The sequence below is a fragment of the Monodon monoceros genome, unplaced genomic scaffold, assembly GCF_005190385.1.
Source record: "Monodon monoceros isolate NGI ecotype Baffin Bay Population unplaced genomic scaffold, NGI_Narwhal_1 Super_Scaffold_2, whole genome shotgun sequence".
Lineage (NCBI taxonomy): Eukaryota > Metazoa > Chordata > Mammalia > Artiodactyla > Monodontidae > Monodon > Monodon monoceros.
In genome coordinates, this window is record NW_021703776.1 from 62,798,606 (window position 1) to 62,812,621 (window position 14,016).

At 42.8% G+C, this 14,016-nt stretch overlaps 2 protein-coding genes across 8 annotated transcripts in view; one reads left to right on the forward strand and one right to left on the reverse strand.

Moving 5' to 3' along the window:
* NPSR1 (neuropeptide S receptor 1) overlaps window positions 1-14,016 on the forward strand; it is a 135,346-nt gene that overhangs the window by 42,580 nt on the left and 78,750 nt on the right.
* Window positions 1-14,016, reverse strand: part of DPY19L1 (dpy-19 like C-mannosyltransferase 1) — a 259,805-nt gene that overhangs the window by 18,519 nt on the left and 227,270 nt on the right. The window lies entirely within an intron of this gene.

Sequence of the window (14,016 nt, forward strand, 5' to 3'; positions counted from 1 at the left end):
TTGAGAAGGAGAAACCACTTTCTCCAGTGGCAGTTCTGCCAGAATACAAGCAGATGGCAAACATGCGATTATCAGCAGCAACTTCTAAGCAAGTTCTTGGAAGTTACCTGATTTCCTGGTGCTTCCAAAGATTCTTGAAGTTTGCAGGCTCCTGGTGAGCCCCTGTAAACCACCTGCTTTGGTGCCACGGGCAAACTAAGGTCATCTGCAGGTGCTTTGTAGCCACTCAGGTGCTTTCTGATTTTATGAACTCAAGCCAAAGCCTCCCTAAGCCCTCTTAAGTCTCATTCCCTTTATCTAAAACCTTTTCTACTTGGAATACCTAGAAAGGCTACTTTCTGACCAAACTTGAAAAGTTCAGTAAGTTTGTATGGGAAGGACTATCCCCAGTTATTTTGGCCCTCTCTCCAAGATCCTTAAACTAAATATACAATGGCCTCCCTTCAGGTAGAGAAGAGAAAACAGAGGGAGGAAATGTAAATCACCTGTTTCTAGATTCCACTATTAGTGACTAATGTGCTCTTTGTGCTTCCTACACTGGAGCCTCACAGACTAATCAGAAGTTTGAAAAGAAGTCCTTTAGCCGATAAGAGAAAAACCTTCTTACCTGACCTCATATTGGATAATTGAGAAGCTCTCCTTGGCCTGTGGGTCTTCTTAGTGATGTTTTCAGCATATGGAAAACAGGCTTGCTTGGCTAGGGAACAGGGACTCCATAAAGGAGTGAGTAGGTTTATAAAAATATGATCAACTAGTGGACTCCAAAGCTGGTGGTTCTCAACATCCTGCAGATAATCAACTGCAAGAGCAGTTACACACACACACAAAAAAAAATGTCCAGACTCATACCAAAGATTTGATTTAATTGATCTGGGGCCAAACCAAGACGTTAGTAGTTTTTCAAAGTTCTCAGATTATTTTAATATGCAGCCAGGGTTGAGAAACACTAAGAAGATGTCCATGAAATGCTCAGCACAGATCCTGCTCAAGAAATGTTAGCTCTATCCTCTGCTGTCATTGTTGGGAAATCTGAGACTTGAGCCCAGGCTTCTTGGAGGATTGTCCCTTCCATTTCCCCACAGCAGCCCGGAAGCGTGGATAAGACCATACAACACACTCCTTGGCACTGACTGAACATTCCAGTCAATGGAGACTTTGCAAAAGTACTGATGCCTGGTAATCCTGACCCATTAAATCAGCGCCACTGGGGTGGGACCCATGCATCAGTATTATTATTAATTATTCCACAAACATCGCCACATGATCTGATCTCTATACCCCATTATAATTTATTTGTAGCTCTTTATGCCACTTCAGTCACAGCTGCTTGTTTATATTCTCTCTCTCACTGTACTGTGAACCACCTGATGTCAAGGTGGATGTTTTGTTTCGTATTGTTTTCATACATTCTCTTTCCCCTTACGCTCAGAACCCACCAGAGTTCTAACATTTTGTACATATTTAAGTAATATTAATTTAATTGTCTCATGCTGCAGATACCCATCTGAAGCTCTCCCACTTCTCCAATCTACTTTTTCACTTACATTCCCAGCTGTACTTTCTTCTGTTGTTGTTTTATAATATCTCTTTTCACACTGTAGCCAAAATGATCTTTTCAAAATCCAACTCTATCATTGAAGTCTGTTGGTGGGTATGATAGTATATAGATAATGATATAATTAGCATGCATGTGAGTTATAATATTTGGTCTATTTTTGTGTATGTGAGAAGGCACCCACAATTTACAAATGTCCCCAGTGATTCAAAAATGCACCCAAGGTTAAGAATCACTATTCTAGGGGTAGATTGAGGCCAGATTGCAGAAGCACCTGAGACCCAAGACCAACTCTAGGAGTTGGAGTGTAATAAATGCGGGCACTGGGTCATCACTGATGTCTTTGAGCAGAGATGCAGTGGAACCGGAGACGTGTTTAAGTGTATAAGCCAGAATGCAGCATGTGGATATAAGAGAGATTTAATTACTTCTGAGAGGGTCCTTTATTCATTTCTCAAAGGACTTACATAATCATCTCAGTTCTGTTTCCAGTTTCCTTCCTTCTATAATTATTTTTTCCTCCATTCACTTGCCCTGATAGCCTTATACTCATTTGAGCAACTGTCAAAGGGTCACATTTCAGTATATTAATTCTCTTGCTGAATGTTACAGATGAATTCCCATCTGCTAGTTTTATTAAAATATAAATGGGGAAAAAACCCTCTACATTATCTAGGAGATCCATGTGAGCAGCCTGGCTCCATTAGCTGTTGTCTACAGTGGATATGGGTTATGAGCGGTCATGATCCTAAGGACACAGCTCTTTGTTAAAAAGAAGACCAGACTGGGCAGAGACGGTGCCTCCCTGATTTGTAACTGCCATTGCTGGTCCCCACAGCTAATAGAATTTCAATCGTCAGAGCCATCCTGGAACAATAAACTACAACTATGAATTTAATCATCTAGAAACCAACGACATAGTTTCATTTTTCTGAAAGAATTTGCATCTTTTAAAAGAGTTAGCACATTCATGGTTTTGCTAGCACAGTCTTGTGATGTAGGGGGCAAATAACCAAAAATATTCTAGAAAGAAGATAAGGTAATGAGGTTAAAATATCAGATGGAGCAGCCTCTGGAACTCCTCCTTTGCAGCCCACCTTCACCCCCACCCCAAATTAAAACTTCTAGAAGAAAAAAACATATATTTATAAAAATTAATAACATCATAAAGGCAGAAGGTGAAATCTTCACGTGCCAGAAATAAAGAGCAAATCCTTAGGCTGGAAGGCTATGGGAGCTGAACCCCTGCAGAATATAGTGGGAATCAAGATGTGATATTTTAGATGCCGTGCTGTCACATCTCTGAGATGGTCAAGGCTTCAGGACTCGAGCACAGAACTGGACTGCCTGAATGAAGCCTGGAATTGGGGAAACTGTATCGTCTGTAACTGAGAAATGGAAAATCTCCCCACTGGCTGGGAAGCCAACCATTTGTCCTAGGCCTTGTTTCAGGACCCTCCAGATATGAGAGCCTCAGGAAATAGGATCTCAAACCCACTGTGCACCACACACCAGGCACCAAGTCCACTGGACACCTCTGGAGGACATCTTTCACATAAACAAGGGTCCCCTGTTCTGGTCATTGATTGCTATGTGACAAATAATCCCAAAAGATAGTGGCTTAAAATATCAGTTTACTGCCCCTCATGTTTCTGAGGGTCAGGAAATCAAGCAGGACACAGCAAGGTCCATGACGTGGACTCCATGATGTCTGGGACTTGTCTAGGAATAGCTTGAATGGCGTGGCTGGCATGGTGACGCTCACTGACCACGGGAGCTTAGCAAGGACTGTAAGACAGCTTCCTCAGCTCCTCTTCACATGGGTGTCTCCAGAGCTTCCTTGGAGGGTGGCAGCTGGGTTCCAAGTACACGGGGTAGAAGCTGAAAGGATACCTATGGACCAGGCTTAGAAGTCATGACGTGTCACTTCTGCCAGATTTCATTGACCAGGCACAAGCCACACACCAGCCAGGATTCAAGACGAGACCACACAAGGGTGTGAATAACAGGAGACATGGTTCTTGCCGTGGGAGGCGGGCCGGGAGTGGATTTTTAGAGACTAGTGACCACGCTACTGGAATCAGGCAATGTGTCAGTCCTTGGCTGCGGTTGTGGAAATTCCCATGTAAAAGCCAAATAGAAACATGGATTCAGAATAAGACAATCCAATGGTGCCCTTCAGAAATGATCGTAAAACTCCTCCCACAGAAGGACCTCTTCTCATTAGAGCACCTGCAGGACTGCCTCGGAATTCCCAAAGGTGATAGGTCCCCTGGAAGATGAAGTCAGGTAGAACGTAGGCGCCATTTAGCTGGGATGTGAGCTCCAAGGCTGACTAAGTGGGGATCTGCAGGGTTGTTCACCACCGAAGACCCAGACCCAGTTCCTGATTAGCCTTAGGAGTAAAGCAGAGCTGGGGTCGGGGCTAGATGGGTAGATGGGCTACCAAGTGAATTTAACTATGCATCAAGGAGTGCCACAGAGACCAGGAGTCAAATGAATGAAGATGTGCCATTATTTTGAAGGACGTAAGACCACATGCACGTTTATAAGAAATTTTACTAGGATCACAAACCTCCCATGTCAGCCCAGCATTGATCTCTGAACAGAAGCCCCAGGGTAGCACAATTCACAGTGGAGATGTGTGCTCAGATTAGCACAAATGACAAGTCCTACTGTGTTTCCTCTGTCTGGAAGAAGAGTAACTGAGGACAGCCTATGTGGGGGAGAGCGTGAGAGGAGCATAGCTGTCAAGGTTGTGGCAGGTTCCTTTCTGCCCTGCTGATGCTTCAGAACAGAGTGGAGATCTATGACTGCCTCACAATTCGGACTGCTTGAAAGGCAGCAAAGAAAGAATACCTAATTTAATAAATCAAGAAGCTCAAGCATGGAAAGGCAATGCTATCCCAAGCCAGCATTCCTGTTGTAATAAGCACATGGGAATGTGAATTCAGAAAGTCCTTCTCCCAAGGAAATCCCCTTTTTGACAGCTAATCCAGCACAAGTGGATTATAAAGTAGCTCATGCAATGAAACATTTAGAAATGCTTCAGAAAATCATATCATTGGGGCCTCTACCAAGGAATTGTCAGTCAGCCGTATAGAATATTCTGTGTGACCTTACCTTAAATGCTTAGCAGAAATACTTCTTCCCTTCTGGATGGGGTCATATAATTCGTTCAAGCCAATGAAATGTAAGCAGAAGTGATTGTGTCACCTCCAGGCTGAAGCCATGAAAAAGTCCCTTTAAGATTACCCTGTCTGGAATGGCCATCATCAAAAAATCTACAAACAATAAATGCTGGAGAGGGTGTGGAGAAAAGGGAACCCTCTTGCACTGTTGGTGGGAATGTAAACTGATACAGCCACTATGGAGAACAGTATGGAGGTTCCTTAAAAAACTGAAAATAGAACTACCATACGGCCCAGCAATCCCACTACTGGGTGTACACCCTGAGAAAACCATAATTAAAAAAGAGTCACGTACCACAATGTTCACTGCAGCTCTATTTACAATAGCCAGGACATGGAAGCAACCTAAGTGTCTGTCGACAGATGAATGGATATAGAAGATGTGGCACATATATACAATGGAATATTACTCAGCCATAAAAAGAAATGAAATTGAGTTATTTGTAGTGAGGTGGATGGACCTAGAGTCTGTCATACAGAGTGAAGTAAGTCAGAAAGAGAAAAACAAATATCGTATGCTAACACATATATATGGAATCTAAAATAAAAAGAAAAAAAATGGCTCTGAAGAACCTAGGGGCAGGACAGGAATAAAGACACAGACATACAGAATGGACTTGAGGACATGGGGAGGGGGAAGGGTAAGCTGGGACGAAGTGAGAGAGTGGCATGGACATATATACACTACCAAATGTAAAATAGATAGCTAGTGGGAAGCAGCCGCATAGCACAGGGAGATCAGCTCGGTGCTTTGTGACCACCTAGAGGGGTGGGATAAGGAGGGTGGGAGGGAGACACAAGAGGGAGGAGATATGGGGATATATATATATGTATAACTGATTCACTTTGTTATAAAGCAGAAACTAACACACCATTGTAAAGCAATTATACTCCAATAAAGATGTTTTTTTAAAAAAAAAAGATTACCCTGTCTGTCTCTCCACTTGCAATAATGAGTATGGAGGCTGTGTTGACACATCCGGGTCTTTAGAGCAAAGCAGCCTGACTCACTCTGCATTTGGAGGTCGTCTGCTACTGCAGGCAGCATAAGCCTCATCTATGCTGTTACTCTGGAGACCTGGCGGGCTCATTTTGTATTCCTAGAGGTGCCCTGATGCTGGAGCCCTCTCATGGGAGAGCTATTGGTGGGGGCAGCACAGGGGTGGGAAAGCTTGTTGTTCAGCTTGGAGAGGTGTTAGCGGAAGCAATCCTAGGATGTGCCTCCAAGAGAAGAAAGCTGAGTGAAGCCACAGTCAGAATGAGGGAAATAGTATTGGTTAAACTCAAAGAAGGAAGCATAGAAAACCTGGAGAAGGAGTGATGATGTGGTGGCCCCCAGAGTTGAGGTGCCAGGACATGGTATAAGTTGTGCTCAGGATTGAGCTGTTCAGGTCTCAGTTTACAAACAGGTAAGACGTGCTTCAGTGCGCATTCAGCAGAGAACGTACTTCAGATGAAGGTTGTGCTCTAAATTCTATTAATGGAGAGTCTTGTTACTTGAAGCGTGAGATGATTATAACAAAGCCATCGTCATCCATCCACCACAGAGGAAATGAGCCCATGTATGGTATTTACCAATGTATAAAATGATGACAAACATCACACTCCTCTGGGCACTTTAGCCGGTACCTTGGAAAAGTTGAGCATTGTCACAAAAACGCTGTCTTCCTACATCAACCCTGACCTGAGAAGAGCAGGAGAGCATACATACTGGCAGCAGGTTGCAGAGACAGTGTTTCTGCTTCAGATCCTTGCTCTCCCACTTTCTATTGGGAGATCTTGCAAGGTGGTTATTTGACTTCTTTCTGCTTCTATTTCCTAATCTGTCAAATGGAGATGAAAGTGTTTCTTTTTTCATGAGGTCAGTATGAGAATTATACTGGATCAGGAAGAAAAGTGCTAAGTACCGTGTCTGATACATGAGTCCTAAATAATGCTAGATATCATGATTTAACCAGGACCCTTTAAAGTGCTGGACAGGTATCCCTACCCACCCCCTTTCCCCTCTTTTCCCATCTAAATGCCTAAGACAGGTCACTTCTCCCCTCTCCACACCTTCCACACAGTTCCTGGGAGTACAGAACTGCACTGTGGGGTCTCGTTCTGGAATGAGGGCATCACAACTTGAGGGTCCTAATTCCCTTCTGTCTCTAACTTGCCACTATTCTTGTCTGCTTCACGCCTAACCGGGGTGTTTAGGAGCAGATTACACGCGGCCCTGCACCTGCTGCTTTGTGAACGAGGGCTTCTCTTACAGGGAGAGAAGTCAGACAATTCCCTTCTTGGTGCGCTTTACTGGGTACCAGAAAATTCCCACTACCAATAACATTTTACCACCATTCACATTCTCATGTCTAAAATTCTGTAAGGCAGGGCACATTCCTTTAGCTAAAATATAAGAATTCCAGGGAGAAGATATATAGCAAGAGTTATCGGTCACATTTACCTCAGTACAAATGAATTTCTCAGATTTCTTTTCTGAAAGCAGGTTAGACAAGGGGGAGATATAAGAGAGGATGAAAAGCCTGAGGATTTCAGAAGCAGCTGAGAAGGAAAAGGATCCAAATGAGAGCACTGGGAATTCCAGAGATGCTCACTGTGGAAGTACCATTTGGAGCAGGGCTGCTCTGAATGGGCCATGTCCCCAAATGAGCCGTACCCCCAGAGGCCTCGTAGGGTTCTCAGGGTCTCACCCGAGGAGGAGACTACTTTCAAATCCTGGGATTGCAGAGTGTGTAACAGTAATCTGAGGAGCTATTCATCAGTGAACAGGAAGTAATCAGAGTGCACAGCCAGCAAGTGTGGGCTTTGGAACCAAAGGCATTTTTTTTAGGACACGTCCCGCATGGGGGATTTTGAGGGCCAATAAATATGTCAAATGTCCACCCTGCCCCTCAGTTAAAGGATTTGAGATCGCCTGGACCTCTAAATGTGCCACTGTGGCCCTTTGGGGGAGTATAAACATAGGAATAAACACAATGGATGAGCAAATCTAGCTGGGATTTATTTGGGCATCATATTTTAGAGGAGAAGTTTAAATTTTTTTAGTTTACACACTTTAAAATAATATTGAGGCTCCCAAAGAACTTTTGTTTATGTGGATTAACTTATCTCTAGAATTATTTACCACTTTGGAAAGTAAAATTGAGAAATTAAAAATATTTTTATTAATTTATTTTAAATAACAGTAATAAAATATTAACAGAAATAACATACATTATGAAAAGTAACTTTTTTCCCAAAAAAAATGATTGCTTTGTTTCTTCATCAGTCAGCTATGATATCATATGTGTGATATAGTAGGAAATACATATATTTAATCTTTGTCCCATCCTTGGCTCAGAGCTCCTAAAATCCCTGGAATTTCCTGAGCGATGGGGGTGAGAGAAGCACTTTTTGTTATTCCTAAGAAGCCCTTTTCAACTGTACCTGCGTTTATACTAATGAGGTGACTCTTGGAGGGCCCCCAGATAGCTTCAGGGTGAGAGCTGGTACACAGGGGAACCAGCCTTGTGATTAGAGGGTTGGAAATTTCAGCTCCACCCCTTCTGGAGGGACTGGAGATTGAGTTCAATCAACAATGACCAATGATTTAATGTAATGTAATGAATGTAATGAAACCTCCATAAAATCCCCTAAACAGGGTTTGAGAAGCTTCCTGGTTAGTGAACACATGAAAGTGGTGAAGGGCGGTGCTCCTGTAGAGGGTATGGAAGCCATTTGTGCACACCTACACGTTGCCCTGTGCTTCTCTTCTGTTTCCTGAGTTGTATCGGCTATAATAAACTGGTGAACATAAGTAAAGGGTTTTCTTGAGATCTGTGAGTTGTTCTAATGAATTATCAAACAGGGGCAGGGAAGGTTGTGGGAGCTCCCAAATCTGCAGGCAGCCAGGCAGAAGTGTGGGTCACCTGGGCTCCCCATTTGTGGCAGGTGTCTGAAGTGGGCATTCTTGTGGGACTGAACTCTTAACCTGTGAAGTCCATACCAACTCTGACAGTCAGTGTCAGGATTGAGTTGGACCGTTGAATACCCAGTTGGTGTCAGAGAAACAGAGGCATATCATGTAGCCTCTGGAAAACACCATATGAAAGAATGAGAGAAAAAGCAGTAACATCTTAGCATTGTTGTAAAAATAGTTTTGACTTTGCAGACCACACCCCCTCCCCAGAAAGGGCCTCAAGGGACCCCAGGAGTCCCTAGACCCCACCTGAAGACCTCTGTGTTAGAGGATTGTTTTCTGTGATTGGACTGTTCTGAAACTATCCATTCCTTAGCTCCAGAATACATCATACAAGTCTCAAAGGTCCAAAAAAGGTTAAAAATCGCTTTTTCATAATTAAGATTTACGAGGAAGACTCCAAGGAGTCCTTGGAGTTTGTGTCCAGAGACAGCACGGAGCAGAGAATGGTGGAAGATGGGATTCGTTCTGGAAGTTTATCCAGAGCTCATGGCGTATGGTGACTATGCCAGGAGTGAATGAGTACTCAGTACCTAATAACGGCACTGGGGAGGTATATACAATGAGTGGGAAATGAAACGGTAACCTCACTGGTTGTCAGAGGGCTAGAGTGAGGAGAAAGGCCCTCAGAGCACGTGTGCTGGGTATGCAAAACCCTCCCATCCCTGCACCTCTCAAGGGAAGGGTGGGAGGGAAGCCTATCCCTCCTTTCATTTAAATGCTGATGCCTGCCATAATTTGCTGCAAAGCCGTTTTCTCTCTCACGACTTAGGAGAATGGAGTCAGATGGTTAGCATGCTAGACTGTTCAGAGCTATGTTGAAGCAGCAGGTGACCTAGAAAAGATCTGCCCCCCAAAAAAAGCGATAACACGCTGTCCCTGCATAATGATGATATTTTGCCTCTATGCACTGTTAAGAAGTTTCAGAAATATTATGGGAAACAAGAAAGGGATTTTTCATACAGCTGGCACCTGACTAAATAAATGTATATTTCATACCTGATTCTTTAACTAGGATCCCAAATGCATTCTCATACTTCTGCCAGACAGATTGTTTTCCTTTTCTTATGCAAAAAATCTAGGTGGACTTCCAGCTCAAGACTGTGCCTGGCTAACAGCCCTCAATACAACCTGTCCCATTTTCTCACTTTAAAAATATGAGAAAAAATGAAAACTCTCACTACTGTTGAAAACCATCATTGACAGACAACCTAATGTCTGAATCAGAGAGGAATAGACACTACTTATAAAGCAGATGGAGCCACACTGAGAAACGCTAAGCCAAGGAGCCTCTGCACCATGCAAAACACAGACTGTCAACAAATGTGAGACAGAGGCATTGTCTGCAGCCTGATCTGACCCACCCATCGAGGAGAAGCTCATCCTTAGATGCTGCCAGGCTCTGAGGCAAGCAGAGGATGGACTCTGCCTCATTAACTACTTTCTAGAAAGAATACAAGTCCCAGGGGAAAAATGGTCCGGATGTAGGAGCGGACTCAGGATATAACGTGATGTGTAGTGAGGAGCTGGGTGTATGAGCAGAGAGAAATCCCCTGGTAACGGGCCACACTGGGAGTGGGTGGGAGTTGTGTGGTTTTGTGTGGTGTGGTATGTGTGTGGGTGTGGCACGTGGGGCATGTAGTATATGTGTGGATGCCTGTGTGCGCATGTAGCATGTGTAATGTGTGGTATGTGTTGCGTTGTATTGTGTGGTGTGTGTGTGTATGATGTACTGAGTGAATATGTATGTGTGAGTATGCAGTGTGTGTGGTATGTGCTTGGTGTATATATGTATGTGGATGTGGTATGTGTAGGGTGTGTGTGTATATGCCTAACTACTATAATTAAGACTCCTAAAGAATAAGGCAATTGAAAGAGAGGGATGAGTTCCCTTGGAGAAAGACCCATCAGAAACTTGGAGTTGGCCTGGAGCTGTTTGCGCACGTTGACCTGGCCTCCGGATGCAATAAAGGGTGGTTATTATTGGTTCACCATATGCTGAACAGAGAGTGGGAATAAGAGTCTTTCATTTACACTATCTGCTTCTAAGCATCAGATCTGAAAAGAAATCTGGTTATTTTTTGAGAAAAAGAAGAAATCCATCAAATAATGTGTAACTGTAGGAGCATAATTTATACCAAGAAAAAAGAAATAACATCTGGAAGGCTCCGAAGAAAAAGACATCTCTAAAAAAGTATACCTCAATGACTAGAAAAAAAGATATTTCAAGGAAATGTTTTAGTGTCATGAAGAGATGGAAGAAGGCATAAGCAGGAACAGTGCTGTAAGCAAAAAGGCAGGGAGAGGAAAGGAAGAGGCTGGCATGAGAGGCGCCATTGTGGGGAAAGGAGCCACTAAAACAAAGCTTAAGGCAGCGACAACCAAAACAGGTCAATTCGTGGTGCAGAAAATCCCATCAACTACTGGAAGTGCAGGTTTGAGAAGCCTTTCCAGAATGCCAGGTGAAAGGATAAGGGAGTCAAAACAAAGTAAGAGGAGATAGGAATAAAGTCAGCAAAGAGTGTTCCTGGAAGAGAAACAAAAATAGAGAAAAGCAGAATCAATCCTATAACATAAGAAATCTTTCCTGAGCTTGCAAAAAAGGGGAGAAAGAGGCTTGTGGAAGCAGATTCCAAGAGCTTACCATACTTAGGCACAGTAACTGAAAATATACCTGGGGTATCCCCACCTCCACCATCATCTAGTCATGTCTTATCAAAGCATTTTTATTCATTCACTCAACAAATACTTATTTTATGTGCCAGGCACTGCAATTATAACGATCAAAGGAAAAGTCCTCAAAGATTTAGGCAGAACAAAATTGTTTACCTACAATACCCACCGTAAACCAAATATTAGATCATTAGAAGAAGACATCTATCATCTTAAGGGATAGTTTGGGGGCTCAGGGATTTCTTAGGCTTCCAAGCTACCTTTCCTGTATGAACGTAACAAAATGACAAATGCAGGTATACATTTGTTACCAAACCAAACTTGGATCCACTTGCTTGCCTCACGCCAAGCCAATCTACTTACACCAGGTTGTGGTGGAGGAAACTGCAGCATTTATTGCAGGTGCCAAGCAAGGAGAATGAGCAGCTCATGCGCAAAAGACCCAAACACCACATGGCTTTCAGGCAAGGGTTTTTAAAGACAGTGTTAGGGGAGGGGATCATAGGAGCATGGCCATCTCATGGACCTTCTTCTGACTGGTTCATGGTGAGGTAACAGGGTGGTGTTTCAGGAATCTTAATCATCAACTTTCTGTTTCCAACCAGTCTGGGGTATACCACCATCCTCCACCTGGGCAGTGGCGGGGGTCTTCGATCTTGCAGAACAACTTAAAGATACATGTCAGATTGTTATATATATATCTCTTGAGGAGGAACTATTGCTGAACTGTTGATCTTGACTACTTTTCCTTTGTTTCTGCATTCTCTCACTTCCCTAATTAGTAACTGGTTGAGTCTGGTCTTTGGAACTCAGGGAAGGGGGCTGGGAGACTAAAGCTTTTTTTCTACAAACAAAAAATGGGGGACATGAGGGGCTTTTGTACCCGGGACAGCCCCACAGGTTCCTGCTTGGTTTCACAGAGGTGTAAAAACCATGGCATTAGTATTGAATATTTAAAAGTATATGTAAATGTTTTCTACAACTAGTGGAGAATTGGAGCAGAGTTAAAGGCCTAAAACTGAAGAAGTCATTCATGTACAGAAGTCCTAAAATTATTAAAACACAGATAATCATAAATAATTGGTACATGTGGTTGTAAACTGAAAACATGTACCAAATATTATACTAGAAAAAGGATGTATATAAATGTACATACCCTTAGCGCAACAATTCTATGAGTAGAAAAATTTCCCCCAAGCCATTACTTAAGGATGGTTTAATGGTTTCTAAACAAGGATATAATTTAGTGTTAGTTACAAAATGAAAAAAAAAAAAAAGAATAAGAATAAAACAGTGGTGGCATTGGTTATATAAACAATAATTTATATCTACGATGAAATAAAATAGAACAATGTAGATGATGTAGATAATGTCCATTTATAGGGTAATAGGCTGCGATATTGTTATCTAAAATATGGGTTCACTTCTTGGTAGGTGTCAAGCCAAAAGACATAACCAAGCCAAAGATTGGGAGAAGGAAGGATTTCTTATTACTTGCAGCAAATAAGGAGAACACAGAGACTCTTTCCCAAAGCAGTGTCTCCCCAGCAGCAAAACTGGGGAAGTTTTAAGCTAAGCGTACATGCATATTCATGAAGGGGCTTGGGTGGTCCACCGAGTCCAAGCTTTAGTTGACAGAAGTCACGAGGGTCAGAAAACGTCGATATCATCATCCGTTGGGTTCCGGTTGATCTGGTGGTTGAACACTTTAGGATAATCTTTACCATTGAAACAAAACTGGGAGTCTTTAACAACTGATATATAATCTTTGCTATTGCTTCTCTTTTGCCAGATAATAGTTGTTTGTTCTTTTGTTCTTTTAAGATCATTAATTACTGAGACATGTTCAAGGGCAAGCATTGTGGCCAGGCCTAGATCATAAAATGGTTTAGGACAAAAATGGCTTCTCTTATGTCAAAAAAGCCACGCCTGGTTCTCTTTCTCCAGGGATCCCCTGTCCTGTTTGTTTACAATATGTTGTCATGTTAAAAAGAAAAAAAGCAACTTAAAACCCAATATTTACAGTATAATTCTACTTTAGAAAAAAATATATGGGGCTTCCCTGGTGGCGCAGTGGTTGAGAGTCCGCCTTCCGATGCAGAGGACGCGGGTTCGTGCCCAGGTCCGGGAAGCTCCCACATGCCGCGGAGCGGCTGGGCCCGTGAGCCATGGCTGCTGAGCCTGCGCGTCCGTGAGCCTGTGCTCCGCAACGGGAGAGGCCACAACAGTGAGAGGCCCGCGTACCGCAAAAAAAAAAAAAAGCATGTAAATAAATTCTAAAAATTTCTGCAGTTGAATGTTAATAGTTGTTATATCTAGATGGCAAGATTTTGCATGCTTGTTATTTTCTATTTTATCCTAGTTTGGCTCATCTGGATTTTCCAGTTTTTCTGCAAGTTGCATGTAAGCGATTTAAATAAGGCTGTGACATAATTAGATTTTCAAGGGTAGAAACAGGATTGCAGGGCCAATATAAGAGACAAAGTAATTGAAGCAAATCAAATGAGAGATGATGGCAGCCAGAAGCCAGGAAGTGGCAGTGGGAATGGGCAAAAGTGGGCAGACTTGAGTGATTCCAAAGACAAGAACTGATGAGCTTGAAGATTGGTTACTTATGGGAGTGAGGCTGCAGATAC